Source organism: Bufo gargarizans, chromosome 1, assembly GCF_014858855.1.
Source record: "Bufo gargarizans isolate SCDJY-AF-19 chromosome 1, ASM1485885v1, whole genome shotgun sequence".
Lineage (NCBI taxonomy): Eukaryota > Metazoa > Chordata > Amphibia > Anura > Bufonidae > Bufo > Bufo gargarizans.
Window position 1 is genome coordinate 515,829,585 of NC_058080.1, and position 17,783 is coordinate 515,847,367.

A 17,783-nucleotide genomic window follows, 5' to 3' on the forward strand; every position below is an offset into this window, starting at 1 on the left:
CAAATAAGCCCACCGGAGCCCCCTGCCGATGAACTTAATTGGTGTCCCCCAGTGGACTTTGAGCCTGAGATTCCGGATTTTGCTGGCAATCCTGGAATCCAGATTCCCACAGTGGGGTTTACTGAAATTGACTTTTTTAGTTTTTTTTTCAGTAACCCACTGGTGAATCTGATGGTGAAGCAGACGAATCTGTACGCCCAACAGTTTGTCGCTCAAAACCCGGGCTCATTTTTGGCTAGACCCGGTGGATGGACGCCGGTCAGTGCAGCCGAGATGAGGACATTTTGGGGCCTCCTGCTGCATATGGGTCTAGTGCAAAAACCCAGTGTCAGCCAATACTGGAGTGGGGACGTCCTATACCAGACCCCACTGTACAGTATGGTCATGACACGTCCCCGGTTTGAGGCCATCTGGAAATGTCTGCATTATTCCGATAATGCAGCATGTCCCTCCCCCGAGGTGATCCTGCCTATGACCGTCTGTATAAGATACGGCCGGTCATCGATCATTTTGGGGCCAAATTCATGGAGGCCTACGTACCTGGAAGGGAGGTTGCGGTTGAGGAGTCTCTCGTTGCGTTCAAGGGGAGACTCAGTTTCCGCCAATACATTCCCACAAAGCGGGCGAGGTATGGCGTGAAGCTATACAAAATTTGTGAGAGTACCTCAGGGTACACTTACAAATTTCGTGTGTACAAGGGGCGAGATTCCCTGTATTCAACCCCCAGAATGTCCCCCCACTCTGGGTGTTAGCGGGAAACTCGTGTGGGACCTTATGCCGCCAGATTCACGTTCGCTTGTGGGACTGTGCGGAAAAATCAACGCGGCCTTCCTGCCTATCCCCTCCAGGTACCTATCCCCAGGGGTGAGACCCATGCACTTACCAGTGGAAACCTGTTGCTGGTCAGGTATAAGGACAAGAGGGATGTCCTTATGCTGTCCACAATCCACGGTAACAGCAACACCCCCGTCTCTGTGCGAGGTACCGCGGCAACGGTCCTCAAGCCCGATTGTATCGTCGACTACAATCGGTATATGGGAGGAGTTGATCTCTCTGATCAAGTCTTCAGGCCATATAATGCCATGCGCAAAACCTGGGCATGGTACAAAAAAGTTGCGGTCTACTTGGTACAGGTTGCCATGTACAACTCTTTTGTACTATCCCAAAGCTCTGCAAGCACAGGGACATTCCTCCAGTTCTATGAGGCAGTCCTCAAGGCCCTGATCTTTTCGGACCGGGAAAGAGCAGGCCGGAGTACCTCGGGAACTGGAGGCGCCCGGATCGTCCCTGGCCAACACTTTCCAGGTATGGTCCCCCATACTGGAAAGAAGGGACAAACCCCAAAAAAGTGCAGAGTGTGTCGCAGGAGGGGGATACGGAAGGACACCACCACTCAGTGCGACACGTGCCCCGATCATCTGGGCCTCTGCGTTATAGATTGCTTCGGGAGTATCACACTTCCATGGAGTACTAAATTTTTATAATCCCCAACAGTCCCCTAGAGAACATAAAAAACTATGGTTCTCAGACACGGAAACAATTTTTTTTCCCCAAAAAAATATTAGTTTTAGTGCAGGCATCCTCAAACTTCGGCCCTCCAGATGTTGTAAAACTATAACTCCCAGCATGCCCAGACAACCTTCAGCCATCAGCAGGGCATGGTGGAAATAGTAGTTTTACAACATCTGGAGGGCCGCAGTTTTATGATGCCTGCTTAGTGTCTCCAAAGTCTGAGAGCCATACATATTGGGCATCGTCGCGTGCGTAAAAGTCGTCGCTATAAAAATAACTTTTGACCAAACCCCTCGAATGAATAAAAACGGTGCCAAAATTTCCATTTGAATCCTTTTTTCCGGTAATAAAGCAAGGGTTAACAGCCAAACAAAACTAAATATTTATTGCCCTGATTCTGTAGTTTGCAGAAACACCCCATATGTGGTCATAAATGACTATGTAGCCGCACGGCAGGGCATAGAACGAAGGGAACTCCATATGGTTTCTGGAAGGCAGATTTTGATGGACTGTTTTTTTTTTACACCATGTCCCATTAGAAGCCCCCCCTGATGTAGCCTAGACTAGAAACTCCAAAAAAGTGACCCCATCTAAGAAACTACACCCCTCAAGGTATTCAAAAGTCACTTTACAAACTATGTTAACCCTTTAGGTGTTCTACAAAACTAAATAGCGAATGTAGAAACAATTTTTGAATTTACATTTTTGTTACCTTGCCTCAAAAAAGAGTAATATAGAGCAACCAAAAATCATATTTACCCCTAAAATAGTCCCAAAACAACAACCACCTTATCCCGTAGTTTCCTAGATGGGGTCACTTTTATGGAGTTTCTACTCTAGGGGTGCATCAGGGGGCTTGAATGGGTACATGGTGTAAATAAACCAGTCCAGCAAAATCTCCCTTCCAAAAACCATATGACGTTCCCCTTCTTCTATGTCCTGCCGTTTAGCCAAATAGTAGTTTACGACCACATATGGGGTGTTTCTGCAAACTACAGAATCAGGGCAATCCATTTTTTCCAGTAATAAAGTAAGGGTTAAAATGGAAAATTTTCCAAAAAATTGAAATTTCTAAATTGTTTCTCCATCTGCCATTAACTCTTGTGGAACACCCAAAGGGTGTTAACAAAGTTTGTAAACCCAGTTTTGAATACCTTGAGGGGTGTACTTTCTTAGATGGAGTCACTTTTTTGAAATTTCTATTCTAGGGGTGCAACAGGGGGCTTCAAATGGGACATGGTATAAACAAAACCAGTCCTGCAAAATCTGCCTTCATGTCATGGTCTTACCTTCTTACTGTTCTCCTTCGTTTGACATGTGCTGGCGGCCATCTTGGTTTCTGGGTTTCTTGTAGCCTCCCACCCTGCGGCTTCTCCTTCCCACTGGGAGGAGCTGGATGCCTAGCTCATATATATAGGAGGTCTGTGGCTTCAGTTCCTTGCTTGGTCCTCCTGTGTTCACATGCTTCTAAGACTGCTGCTGCTTCTGGTTCCTGATCCTGGCCTCGTCTGACTACCCCGTTGGTTCCTGATCCCGGCTTCGTCTGACTACCCTGCTGGTTCCTGATCCAGGCTTCGTCTGACTACCCTGCTGGTTCCTGACCTCTGTCTACGCAAGACCCTGCTTCGGTTTAGCCATCCGTTTGGACTTTTGCTTACTGCTTGATTTTCAATAAAGCCTTCTTATTTCCACTTATCTCTTGTTGTACGTCTGGTTCATGGTTCCATGACATTAGGACCAAGCCATGAATTTTGACGGTACAGGGCCATCCTCGCTACCTACGCTGGTTGCCAGACTTGATCAGCAGGATCACCTGTTGGGTCGGTTCGCTGTGGCGTTGCAAACCCTGCTTGAACGCACGGCTCATTTCGCTTCCGTTGCCGATGGGTCGGTTGTCGCTCCTGGGCCCGCTCCTACTGCCGCTCCGGTTGTTGCGCCAGAGTCTACCCCGACACCTGTTGCTGCGCCTGCGGTGTCTCGGGGTATGACCGGTTCTGCCCCCCTTCCACAGCGCTTTGGGGGAGAGCCAACTCAGTGCCGAGGTTTCCTTAACCAGGTGGGCATTTATTTCGAGTTGCTGCCACATGCCTTTCCTACTGAGAGATCAAAGGTGGGCTTCTTGATCTCGCTGCTCTCGGACAAGGCCTTGGCCTGGGCCAGCCCTTTATGGGAGAACAACAATCCGGTGGTTGCCGAGTTTTCCGGTTTTGTTGCTTCTCTTCGGAAGGTATTCGATGTGCCGGCTCGTGCTGCCTCTGCTGCGAAGCTCCTTATGTCCATCAGACAGGGTTCACGATCCGTAGCTGAATACGCCATTGAGTTTCGTACCCTGGCAGCAGAGGTGGGCTGGAATAATGAGGCTCTGGTCGCTGCTTTCTCTCATGGTCTCTCGGATGCCTTGAAGGATGAGGTTGCAGCTAAGGACCTACCAGTGGAGCTCGAGTCTCTTATTTCTTTCCTGATTTTGATTGACACCAGACTCAGGGAGAGACCTTCCTTTAAGGAGAGCCTGCGGAGGTCTTCTAACAGATTGGCGCCTACGTTTGCTGTCCCACCCGTGACTCCCTCTCCTCCCACGCCTCCTGGGGATGACTCGTCTGGGGGTGAACCCATGCAGCTGGGGTTTGCTCGCCTGTCCGAGGGGGAGAGGGTACTCCGGAGACGCGAGGGGCGATGCATGTACTGTGGTCTCGGTGGGCATTTTCGGTTGGCATGTCCGAACCGTCCGGGAAACGCTCGCACCTGAGATCCTGTCGGGGGCAGATCTTGGGTGGAGTCTCCTCGTCCCCGGTTTCCCGTGTTGACAAACCACTGATCACTGTTGTCCTCTCCTGGGTCGGGGGCTCGGTGACGACCCAGGCGTTGGTGGACTCTGGTGCTGGTGGTTTGTTCATTGATAGTGTGTTCGCTGCCGCCAATTCCATTCCTCTGCAGCCTCGAGGTTCCCCACTGGCTCTTGAGGCGATAGACGGCAGACCCCTTCTGCCGCCACACGTGACTCATGAGACCCTTCCAGTGGGGATAGCCATTGGTGCCGTTCACAGAGAGTCGGTCTGTCTCCAGGTGATTTCGTCTCCACACTACTCGGTGGTCTTGGGGTACCCCTGGCTCCAGAAGCATAATCCGACTTTCGATTGGAGATCGGCCGAGATCCTCTCGTGGTCACCGCAGTGTGGGGCTAGTTGCATCCATGGGCCTGTCAAGTTGCTGTGTACTTCCTCGGACTCTCTGTTGCCTCCTGAATACGAAGAGTACCGGGATGTATTCGATAAGGTGCGCGCGGTTGCCCTACCTCCGCATCGCCCATACGATTGTGCCATAGAGTTACAATCTGGTGCCGTTCCTCCTCGTGGCAAAGTCTATCCACTGTCGGTAGCGGAGAATGAGGCCATGGAGGAGTACGTGAGGGAGGCGCTTTCACGCGGACACATTCGCAAATCCTCGTCCCCGGCAGGGGCTGGATTTTTCTTTGTGAAAAAGAAGGGCGGTGAGTTGAGGCCTTGCATCGATTACAGGGGTCTCAATCGCATCACGATCAAGAACGCTTACCCGATACCCTTGATTTCCGAGCTGTTCGATCGCCTCAAAGGGGCCACGGTCTTTACCAAACTCGACCTGAGGGCGGCATATAACCTGGTAAGGATCAAGGCGGGCGATGAGTGGAAGACCGTTTTTAACACCAGGACCGGTCATTATGAATCCTTGGTTATGCCCTTTGGGTTGTGCAATGCGCCCGCAGTCTTCCAGGAATTCATCAACGATGTTTTCCGTGACCTGTTGCAGCAGTGTGTGGTGGTCTATTTGGATGACATCTTGGTATATTCTGAATCCATGGAGGCCCACATTATGGATGTCAGACGAGTGTTGCAACGGTTACGAGAGAACAGGCTGTTCGGTAAGCTTGAGAAATGCGAATTTCACCGATCCCAGGTAACCTTCTTAGGTTACATCATTTCCGCTGAGGGGTTCTCCATGGATCCTGAGAAGGTTTTGGCTGTCTTACAGTGGCCCCAGCCCAGTGGTCTCCGTGCCCTGCAGCGCTTTTTGGGCTTCGCCAATTATTATCGGAAGTTCATCAGGGACTTTTCTATGCTAGCCAAGCCTCTCACGGATCTGACCAGGAAGGGCAGTAATTTCCAGGTCTGGCCGCTCGAGGCCATCCGAGCTTTTGAGGCTCTAAAGTCCGCCTTTGTGTCGGCTCCGATTCTGTCGCATCCCAACCCTGGGTTGCCCTTTGTCCTCGAGGTGGACGCGTCTGAGACGGGAGTAGGCGCCCTTCTGTCTCAGCGTAGAACACCAGAGGGTCCTCTGCTTCCTTGTGGGTTTTACTCCCGGAAACTGTCTTCCGCGGAGTGCAACTATCAGATTGGTGACAGGGAGTTATTGGCCATCGTGCAGGCCCTTAAAGAATGGAGGCACTTGCTCGAGGGTTCGGTGGTTCCGGTTCTCATCCTGACGGACCACAAGAATCTGACCTACCTTTCTGAGGCCAAGAGATTGACACCACGTCAGGCCAGATGGGCTCTGTTCTTGTCACGTTTTAATTACGTGGTCTCCTACCTACCCGGTTCCAAGAACATCAGAGCGGATGCCTTATCACGGCAGTACTCCGAGCTGTCTGGGGAGGAGTCGATTCCGACTTCGGTCATACCTCCGAATCAGATCCTGGCCGCCATTCGCACCAGCCTGACCTCTCCCCTGGGTGAGCAGATTTTGGCGGCTCAATCTGGTGCTCCCTCTGGGAGACCCAACGGCAGGTGTTTTGTGCCTGAGGGGTTGCGCACTCGGTTGTTGCGAACCTACCATAACTCCAAGGCCGCGGGGCATCCTGGAAAGAATCAGCTGTCCTGGGCTGTTTCACGTCTGTTCTGGTGGCCTTCTCTACGTTCCGACATCGCCGCATATGTAGCGGCATGCTCCGTTTGTGCCCAGAGTAAGTCCCCTCGGCACCTTCCGTTGGGCCTTTTGCAACCCATAGCCACCGGGGAGCGCCCATGGTCACACCTGGGGATGGATTTCATTGTGGACCTCCCTGCATCCCGAGGCCATACGGTCATTCTCATGATTGTGGGTCGGTTTTCCAAAATGTGCCACTGTGTTCCTCTCAAGAAGTTACCCTCTGCACAAGAGTTGGCCACGATTTTCGCCAGGGAGGTCTTCCGGTTGCACGGTTTGCCCAAGGAGATTGTGTCGGATCGGGGGAGTCAGTTTGTGTCCAGGTTCTGGCGCGCCTTTTGCTCCCAGTTGGGGATTCATCTCTCTTTCTCCTCGGCCTACCACCCTCAGTCCAATGGGGCCGCAGAACGATCCAATCAGGCCTTGGAGCAATTCCTTCGTTGCTATGTCTCCGATCACCAAGACAATTGGGTTGACCTCCTGCCTTGGGCTGAGTTTGCCAGGAACACGGCGGTGAACTCTTCCTCTGGGACGTCTCCCTTCATGGCCAATTATGGGTTCCAACCTGCCGTGTTACCGGAGGTATTCTCTCCCCAGGATATTCCGGCTGTGGAGGATCACCTTTCCGTCCTACGTGCTTCTTGGGTACAGATCCAGAGGTCCCTTGAGGTCTCTGCGCAGCGCCAGAGACTCCAGGCTGATCGCAGACGAGCGCCCGCTCCTTCCTACCAGGTCGGAGACCGTGTATGGTTGTCCACCCGCAACCTCAACCTTCGAGTGCCCACTCCCAAGCTGGCGCCTCGCTTTGTTGGTCCCTTCCGAGTGCTTCGCAGGGTAAACCCGGTAGCCTATGCCCTTGCGCTTCCTCCTGGCATGCGGATCTCCAACGTGTTTCATGTCTCCCTGTTGAAGCCATTGGTGTGTAATCGTTTCACTTCCTCGGCCCCGTCCGGTCCAAGTGGGCAATCGTGAGGAATATGAGGTGAGCAATATCCTGGACTCACGCCTGGTCCGCGGTCGGTTGCAGTTTTTGGTCCATTGGCGTGGTTATGGTCCAGAGGAGCGTTCCTGGGTTCCCTCCGCAGATGTTCATGCTCCTGCTTTGCTCCGAGCCTTCCACGCACGCTTCCCTCAGAAACCGTTCCTTACTCCGCGGAGGAGGGGCCCTTGAGGGGGAGGTACTGTCATGGTCTTACCTTCTTACTGTTCTCCTTCGTTTGACATGTGCTGGCGGCCATCTTGGTTTCTGGGTTTCTTGTAGCCTCCCACCCTGCGGCTTCTCCTTCCCACTGGGAGGAGCTGGATGCCTAGCTCATATATATAGGAGGTCTGTGGCTTCAGTTCCTTGCTTGGTCCTCCTGTGTTCACATGCTTCTAAGACTGCTGCTGCTTCTGGTTCCTGATCCTGGCCTCGTCTGACTACCCCGTTGGTTCCTGATCCCGGCTTCGTCTGACTACCCTGCTGGTTCCTGATCCAGGCTTCGTCTGACTACCCTTCTGGTTCCTGACCTCTGTCTACGCAAGACCCTGCTTCGGTTTAGCCATCCATTTGGACTTTTGCTTACTGCTTGATTTTCAATAAAGCCTTCTTATTTCCACTTATCTCTTGTTGTACGTCTGGTTCATGGTTCCATGACACTTCCAAAACCCATATGGTGTTTCCCTCCTTCTATGTGCTCCTGTTTGGCCAAACAGTAGTTTACGACCACATATGGGGTGTTTTTGCAAACTGCAGAATCAGGGCAACCCATATTGAGTTTTGTTTGGCAGTTAACCCTTGTTTTATTCCTGGAAATTTTTTTATTATATTGGCAAATTTTCCCAAAAATTGAAATTTCTAAATAGTTTCTCCATCTTCTATTAACTCTTGTGGAACACCTAAAGGGTTAACAAAGTTTGTAAACCCAGTTTTGAATACCTTGAGGGGTGTACTTTCGCAGATGGAGTCACTTTTTTGAAATTTCTATTCTAGGGGTGCAACAGGGGGCTTCAAATGGGACATGGTATAAACAAAGCCAGTCCTACAAAATCTGCCTTGCAAAACCCATATGGTGATCCCCTCCTTCTATGTCCTCCCGTTTGGCCAAACAGTAGTTTACGACCACATATGGGGTGTTTCTGCAAACTACAGAATCAGGGAAACCCATTTTGAGTTTTGTTTGGCAGTTAACACTTATTTTTTTCCAGGAAAAAATTGATTATATTGGAAAAATTTTAAAAAAATCTAAATTCATAAAATTTATGTCCATTTGCCATGAAGTCTTGTGGAAGACCTAAAGGGTTACCAAGTTTGTAAAAAATAGTTTTGAAAACCTTGAAGGGTGTTGTTTCTAGAATGGGGTCATTTTTGGGTGGTTTCTATTATGTAAGCCTCACAAAGTGACTTTAAACCTGAACTGGTCCATAAAAAGTGGGATTTTGAAGATTTCTGAAAAATTTCAAAATTTGCTTCTAAACTTCTAAGCCTTGTAACATCCCCAAAAAATAAAATATCATTCCCAAAATGCTACAAACATGAAGTATACATATGGGGAATGTAAATTCATCACAATTTTTTGGGGTATTACTATGTATTAGGCTACTTTCACACTTGCGTTCGGGGCTCCGCTTGTGAGTTCCGTTTCAAGGCTCTCACAAGCGTCCCCGAATGGATCCGTCCAGCCCTAATGCATTCTGAGTGGATACGGATCCGCTCAGAATGCATCAGTCTGGCACCGTTTGTCCTCCGCTCCGCTCAGCAGGCGGACACCTGAACGCTGCTTGCAGCGTTCGGGTGTCCGCCTGGCTGTGCGGAGGAAAACGGATCCGTCCAGACTTACAATGTAAGTCAATGGGGACGGATCCGTTTGAAGTTGACACAGTATGGCTCAATTTTCAAACGGATCCGTCCCCCATTGACTTTCAATGTAAAGTCAAAACGGATCCGTTTGCACTATCATGAACAAAAAAAAAAAAAAAAAATTTTTTGACCCAATTTTAGCAGTGTCATGAAGTACAATATGTGACGAAAAAACAATCTCAGAACAGCCTGGGTAAGTCAAAGCGTTTTAAAGTTATGAGCACTTAAAGTGACACTGGTCAGATTTGCAAAAAGTGGCCAAGTCCTTAAGGTAAAATAGGGCTGAGTCCTTAAGGGGTTAAAGGTACTCTCCAAGGACTCATGCACACAACCATATGTATTTTGCGGTCCGCAAAACACGGATCTGCAAAAAAATACGGATGATGCTCATGTGCATTCTGTATTTTGCAGAACGGAACAGATGGCCCCTAATAGAACAGTCCTATCCTTGTCTGTAATACGGACAATAATAGGACATGTTCTATTTTTTTGCAGAATGGACATACAGAAACGGAATGCACACAGAGTACCTTCTGTTCTTTTTTTGCGGACCCATTGAAAAGAATGGTTCCCCATATGGTCCACAAAAAAAACGGAGCGGACACGGAGAGAAAATGTTCGTGTGCATGAGCCCTAACTGACCGACTCCTTGTAAGATCTGTTACTTGCATGTCTATCATGTGTTGGGATGAGAAAAGGATTTTGATACCGTTTTACAATCATCTTTGCCCCTTATCTATGTACTGTATGCATATAATTTCTACAAGCCCTACCAACTAAATGCATGGCAATCTGAACATTATGATATAATGAATGCAAATATATCAGGTATCTAAAGTAACTACCTTTAAAATATGTATAAAGGTTTTCCACCACTTTTACCCAGACAAGCACATTTTCCACTTCAGTTGGTGAAAGCGGGGGTGTTATTCCAGACATGCTAGCGTCACAAATTAACTAGTTTTACCTTCAGTTGTATGCAGAAAGCAGAGCGCTGTGCAGCAGGCTATAGGGTCCCTCAGGCTATATTCACACAGCAAAAATCCGCCATGTTAAAAAACAGCGGCAGATCAGTAGGCTCACATGCCTCTGTGAGCAGCACATGTATGGTGGCAGTAACGCTGCCAAAAATGTGCACAGAAAACCTAGCTTTTTTAACCCTTCCACCTTGACTTCAATGGGGAACACAGCTAAAATCAACTTCAAAGAAGTAAGATGCCACTTCTGAAGCAGATTGCAAATCAGCGGTGGGAAAAAATGCCAACATGTGGACACAGTGGTGTTTATAAATCACAGAAAAAATGCACCACACGGATATGCCACTGACTATACTGGCTAGTCATAAATGCAGATATTAAAAGCTGAGACTTTTTCCAATATATTCCTGTCAGGAAGATATCGGAGCCCCAAGCACCACGTCACGGTTCTCAGCATGGCAAGGGGTCCTACCACTAAGCTACCTATGGTGTGAACAAGGTCTGAAGGTGATGTAATCCAGCTCACAGCCAAGCTTCCACACAACCGCCTAGCAGGACAACTAGTGCAATGTGAACAAAGCCAGACTGTAAGCCACACCCATATCAGACCATGTGATGGAGGCTACCAGGTGCAAAGGAGAGTGTTTAAATGCCAGGTAAAGGCACATACACTACATATAAAACAAGACAAAAACACAGAAATATAGTGGCAAATCTGGGGGAGCTGCTCAACCCCTAACACTGTAGCGTGTTTTTCATTGGGGGAGCAGCCCCACCGCATGTGGACCGCAGCAAACGACTATCCCCAGCAAAAAATATTTTGCATACGGTGGAGGATGACGGCGCGGTCCACATGCACCACAAAGGCATCCTACACAAAACGGAGCATTGTGCGGATGAAAATATAATCATAAATCACAGAAAAAATGCACCACACGGATATGCCACTGACTATACTGGCTAGTCATAAATGCAGATATTAAAAGCTGAGACTTTTGCCAATATATTCCTGTCAGGAAGATATCGGAGCCCCAAGCACCACGTCACGGTTCTCAGCATGGCAAGGGGTCCTACCACTAAGCTACCTATGGTGTGAACAAGGTCTGAAGGTGATGTAATCCAGCTCACAGCCAAGCTTCCACACAACCGCCTAGCAGGACAACTAGTGCAATGTGAACAAAGCCAGACTGTAAGCCACACCCATATCAGACCATGTGATGGAGGCTACCAGGTGCAAAGGAGAGTGTTTAAATGCCAGGTAAAGGCACATACACTACATATAAAACAAGACAAAAACACAGAAATATAGTGGCAAATCTGGGGGAGCTGCTCAACCCCTAACACTGTAGCGTGTTTTTCATTGGGGGAGCAGCCCCACCGCATGTGGACCGCAGCAAACGACTATCCCCAGCAAAAAATATTTTGCATACGGTGGAGGATGACGGCGCGGTCCACATGCACCACAAAGGCATCCTACACAAAACGGAGCATTGTGCGGATGAAAATATAATCATAAATCACAGAAAAAATGCACCACACGGATATGCCACTGACTATACTGGCTAGTCATAAATGCAGATATTAAAAGCTGAGACTTTTGCCAATATATTCCTGTCAGGAAGATATCGGAGCCCCAAGCACCACGTCACGGTTCTCAGCATGGCAAGGGGTCCTACCACTAAGCTACCTATGGTGTGAACAAGGTCTGAAGGTGATGTAATCCAGCTCACAGCCAGGCTTCCACACAACCGCCTAGCAGGACAACTAGTGCAATGTGAACAAAGCCAGACTGTAAGCCACACCCATATCAGACCATGTGATGGAGGCTACCAGGTGCAAAGGAGAGTGTTTAAATGCCAGGTAAAGGCACATACACTACATATAAAACAAGACAAAAACACAGAAATATAGTGGCAAATCTGGGGGAGCTGCTCAACCCCTAACACTGTAGCGTGTTTTTCATTGGGGGAGCAGCGGTGGGGCTGCTCCCCCAATGAAAAACACGCTACAGTGTTAGGGGTTGAGCAGCTCCCCCAGATTTTCCACTATATTTCTGTGTTTTTGTCTTGTTTTATATGTAGTGTATGTGCCTTTACCTGGCATTTAAACACTCTCCTTTGCACCTGGTAGCCTCCATCACATGGTCTGATATGGGTGTGGCTTACAGTCTGGCTTTGTTCACATTGCACTAGTTGTCCTGCTAGGCGGTTGTGTGGAAGCTTGGCTGTGAGCTGGATTACATCACCTTCAGACCTTGTTCACACCATAGGTAGCTTAGTGGTAGGACCCCTTGCCATGCTGAGAACCGTGACGTGGTGCTTGGGGCTCCGATATCTTCCTGACAGGAATATATTGGCAAAAGTCTCAGCTTTTAATATCTGCATTTATGACTAGCCAGTATAGTCAGTGGCATATCCGTGTGGTGCATTTTTTCTGTGATTTATGATTATATTTTCATCCGCACAATGCTCCGTTTTGTGTAGGATGCCTTTGTGGTGCATGTGGACCGCGCCGTCATCCTCCACCGTATGCAAAATATTTTTTGCTGGGGATAGTCGTTTGCTGCGGTCCACATGCGGTGGGGCTGCTCCCCCAATGAAAAACACGCTACAGTGTTAGGGGTTGAGCAGCTCCCCCAGATTTGCCACTATATTTCTGTGTTTTTGTCTTGTTTTATATGTAGTGTATGTGCCTTTACCTGGCATTTAAACACTCTCCTTTGCACCTGGTAGCCTCCATCACATGGTCTGATATGGGTGTGGCTTACAGTCTGGCTTTGTTCACATTGCACTAGTTGTCCTGCTAGGCGGTTGTGTGGAAGCTTGGCTGTGAGCTGGGTTACATCACCTTCAGACCTTGTTCACACCATAGGTAGCTTAGTGGTAGGACCCCTTGCCATGCTGAGAACCGTGACGTGGTGCTTGGGGCTCCGATATCTTCCTGACAGGAATATATTGGCAAAAGTCTCAGCTTTTAATATCTGCATTTATGACTAGCCAGTATAGTCAGTGGCATATCCGTGTGGTGCATTTTTTCTGTGATTTATGATTATATTTTCATCTGCACAATGCTCCGTTTTGTGTAGGATGCCTTTGTGGTGCATGTGGACCGCGCCGTCATCCTCCACCGTATGCAAAATATTTTTTGCTGGGGATAGTCGTTTGCTGCGGTCCACATGCGGTGGGGCTGCTATCCCAATGAAAAACACGCTACAGTGTTAGGGGTTGAGCAGCTCCCCCAGATTTGCCACTATATTTCTGTGTTTTTGTCTTGTTTTATATGTAGTGTATGTGCCTTTACCTGGCATTTAAACACTCTCCTTTGCACCTGGTAGCCTCCATCACATGGTCTGATATGGGTGTGGCTTACAGTCTGGCTTTGTTCACATTGCACTAGTTGTCCTGCTAGGCGGTTGTGTGGAAGCTTGGCTGTGAGCTGGATTACATCACCTTCAGACCTTGTTCACACCATAGGTAGCTTAGTGGTAGGACCCCTTGCCATGCTGAGAACCGTGACGTGGTGCTTGGGGCTCCGATATCTTCCTGACAGGAATATATTGGCAAAAGTCTCAGCTTTTAATATCTGCATTTATGACTAGCCAGTATAGTCAGTGGCATATCCGTGTGGTGCATTTTTTCTGTGATTTATGATTATATTTTCATCTGCACAATGCTCCGTTTTGTGTAGGATGCCTTTGTGGTGCATGTGGACCGCGCCGTCATCCTCCACCGTATGCAAAATATTTTTTGCTGGGGATAGTCGTTTGCTGCGGTCCACATGCGGTGGGGCTGCTATCCCAATGAAAAACACGCTACAGTGTTAGGGGTTGAGCAGCTCCCCCAGATTTGCCACTATATTTCTGTGTTTTTGCACAGTGGTGTTTACCCCACTGAAGTAAATGAGAAGCTGTTGTCGTTTTTATTTACAGGGTGGAAAATGACCGTTTTCCGCAGCGCATTTTATCTGTGTGAACATAGCCTCAGCCTCTCTATAGCAATTCTTCTAGAGGAGAAGTTTCAAGAATTTTGGTGCATTCATTAAGGCTAGTTTAGCATCTTGGGCATGTATTCCAGCAGGCTGTTCTGGCAGAGAACAGCCTGCCGGAATTCTCTGGATCTGGTACTGCCGGATACAAACAGAATGCCAGTCGGCCGCTGCAGTTTGTCTCCGAACAATCCCTGGCATTGTCTGCCGGATCAGGTGGCCAGATTTATGTGCAAAGGATATGAAACTAGTCTTGGCTAATCTCCCCCATGCAGTCTACTAGGCTTAAGTTGCTTGGGTATCCTGTTAAGGATGCACTTTAAAAATGTTGAAATGTTATCATATTGATATAAAATATCTATCTCCCTTAAAAGGGCATATATAAATCTATGTGATTGTAGATGTGCATTAAGCAAGCAATATCATTACCGCGATATACACACTTAATTTATTCTTAGCGTTATCTTAGAATGAGCTGCAAAGAAATAATAGATTTGCCTAATTGTCCATTCAGACCCCCCTGTTTTCCTGCATTAGCATCTTTTTATATTGATATTAAACATATTTGTGAAGTGCTTCCAATTTAGATATACAGATGTAGGAAACATTAACTAGTGTGTTAAAGAGGACTTGTCACCACAAAATGCAGTGCACTCTTAAAGTACCGTGTCATAGAGCAGGAGGAGTTGAGCAGATTGATATATATATTTTTGTGAGAAAAGATTCAGTAAAACTTGTCATTTATGCATTATCTTTGCTTGTTTGAACAGCTATCAGTACAGGAAGGAGGTGTTATCAGTGCCTGACAGCTATCTATGTATACACACTTACACAGAGAATGCTATCAATCACTAATAACACCTCCCCTGTGTACATCTATCAGTGACTGACAGCTATCTATGTATACACACTTACACAGAGAATGCTATCAATCACTGATTACACCTCCCCATGTACAACTATCAGTGACTGACAGCTATCTCTGTATACACACTTACACAGAGAATGCTATCAATCACTGATTACACCTCCCCGTGTACAGCTATCAGTGACTGACAGCTATCTCTGTATACACACTTACACAGAGAATGCTATCAATCACTGATAACACCTCCCCTCGTACAACTATCAGTGACTGACAGCTATCTCTGTATATACACTTACACAGGGAATGCTATCAATCACTAATAACACCTCCCCTCTGTACAACTATCAGTGACTGACAGCTATCTATGTATACACACTTACACAGACATTGATATCAATCACCGATTACATATCCCTATGTATATCTATCAGTGACAGACAGCTATCTTTGTATACACATGCCCACAGAGAATGCTATCAATCACTAATAACACCTCCCCCATGTACAACTATCTGTGACTGACAGCTATTTATGTATACACACTTACACAGAGAATGCTATCAATCACTGATTACACCTCCCCGTGTACATCAGTGAGTCTATTCCACAGATTCACAGTTCTTACAGTAAAGAATCTTTGACGCTTCTGGAGACTGAACTTTTTCTTCTCAAGTCGGAGGCAGTGCCCCCTTGTCTTTTGAGGGCATTTTACATAGAACAGTTTTTCAGCTTATTTTTTGTATGGCCCATTTATATATTTGTATAGGTTAATTATGTCTCCCCTTAGACATCTCTTCTCAAGACTAAATAAATTCAATTATTTTAAGCTTTCTTCATAACTAAGACTCTCCATGCCCCTTATGAGTGGAGTCCAGTGGCGTACATATAGGGGTCGCAGGGGTCGCAGTTGCGACCGGGCCCGGCACCTCAGGGGGCCCGGCCGCCTGCGGACCCCTGGCCCCTGCTGCAGCTGCGTCTGGCATCTGATAATCTTCCCATCCCAATACCAGTTAAGTTGCCCCCGCCCCCTCCCTCCTCCTTGCGGCCGGCGCCGGGCCCGTGAACTCCCGCGAGACCTGTGCGAACTCCCGTGCAGGTCTCGCGAGAACATGCGCGCGCGGCGCGCGCCTGAAGTCAGACCGGGATCCGGAAGGACTGAAAGAGGATGAGAAGAACTGCAGACGGTAAGTAAGAAAAGAGGGGGGGAGGGAGGAGGAGGAGGAGGAGCGGACCCTGGCAGCCCGCAACAGTGCACACTGAGGCCCCCAGCCCCCCAGGCATTAGCCCCTGGCAGATGACCGGGGGGGGGCACAACTCATCTCTGGCAGCAGGAAAAGCCCGCACACTGAGGCCCCCAGCCCCCCAGGCATTACCCCCTGGCAGATGACCGGGGGGGGGGCCCACAACTCGTCTCTGGCAGCAGGAAAAGCCCGCACACTGAGGCCCCCAGCCCCCCAGGCATTACCCCCTGGCAGATGACCGGGGGGGGGGGGCCACAACTCGTCTCTGGCAGCAGGAAAAGCCCGCACACTGAGGCCCCCAGCCCCCCCAGGCATTACCCCTGGCAGATGACCGGGGGCAGGGGGAGGGTAATTACAGACTACAGTCACTGCCACTAGTCTCTGGCAGGAAAAGCCCACAACAGGGCACACTGAGGCCCCCAGCCCCCCAGGCATCCCCCCTGGCAGATGACCGGCGGAGGGTTTACAGTCACTGGCACTCGTCTCTGGCAGGAAAAGCCCGCAACAGGGCACACTGAGTCTGACTGTAATCCCTCCCCCGGTCATCTGCCAGGGGGGATGCCTGGGGGGCTGGGGGCCTCAGTGTGCCCTGTTGCGGGCTTTTCCTGCCAGAAATGAGTGCCAGTGACTGTAGTCTGTAAACCCCCCCTCCCCCAGTCATCTGCCAGGGGGGATGCCTGCGGGGCTGAGGGCCTCAGTGTGCCCTGTTGCTGTGGGCTTTTCCTGCCAGAGACGAGTGCCAGTGACTGTAAACCCCCCCCCCCCCCCCCAGGGTCAACTGCCAGGGGCCATCTGCCTTGCTTTGACGGGATTGCCAGATTGGGGCCTGGGCTGATCTGATCATCTGAGGGGCGGTAGTGGGGGTAGGTGCGGCGGCGGGTTGGGGGGGGGGGGCCCATGGATCAATTTCGCACCGGGGCCCCATGGATTGTGTGTACGCCACTGGTTGAGTCGCTCTCCTCTGTACTTTTTCCAACTGCAGAGCGTCCTTTCTATGGACTGGTGCCCAGAACTGAACTGCATATTCCAGATGAGGCCGCACCAACGCTTTGTAAAGTGGTAATATTAAATTCTTGCCCCACGAGTCCATGCCTTGTTTAATGCATGACAATATCCTGGTGCCTTAGAATCAGCTGATTGACATTGTATGCTGTTATTTAATCTACCATCCACAAGTACACCCCAATCCTTCTCTATAAGTGACTCCCCCAGTGTTACATCCCCTAGGACATATGAAGCACAGAGATTATTACTACCAAGATGCATAACTTTACATTTATCCACATGGAACCTCATTTTCCAACTTGATGCCCAATCACTCAGAGTGTTCAAGTCAGCTTGTAGTTTATGGACATCTTCCATAGACTGTACAGTTCTACATAGCTTAGTGTCATACAATCGGTATATGGGAGGAGTTGATCTCTCTGATCAAGTCCTCAGGCCATATAATGCCATGCGCAAAACCC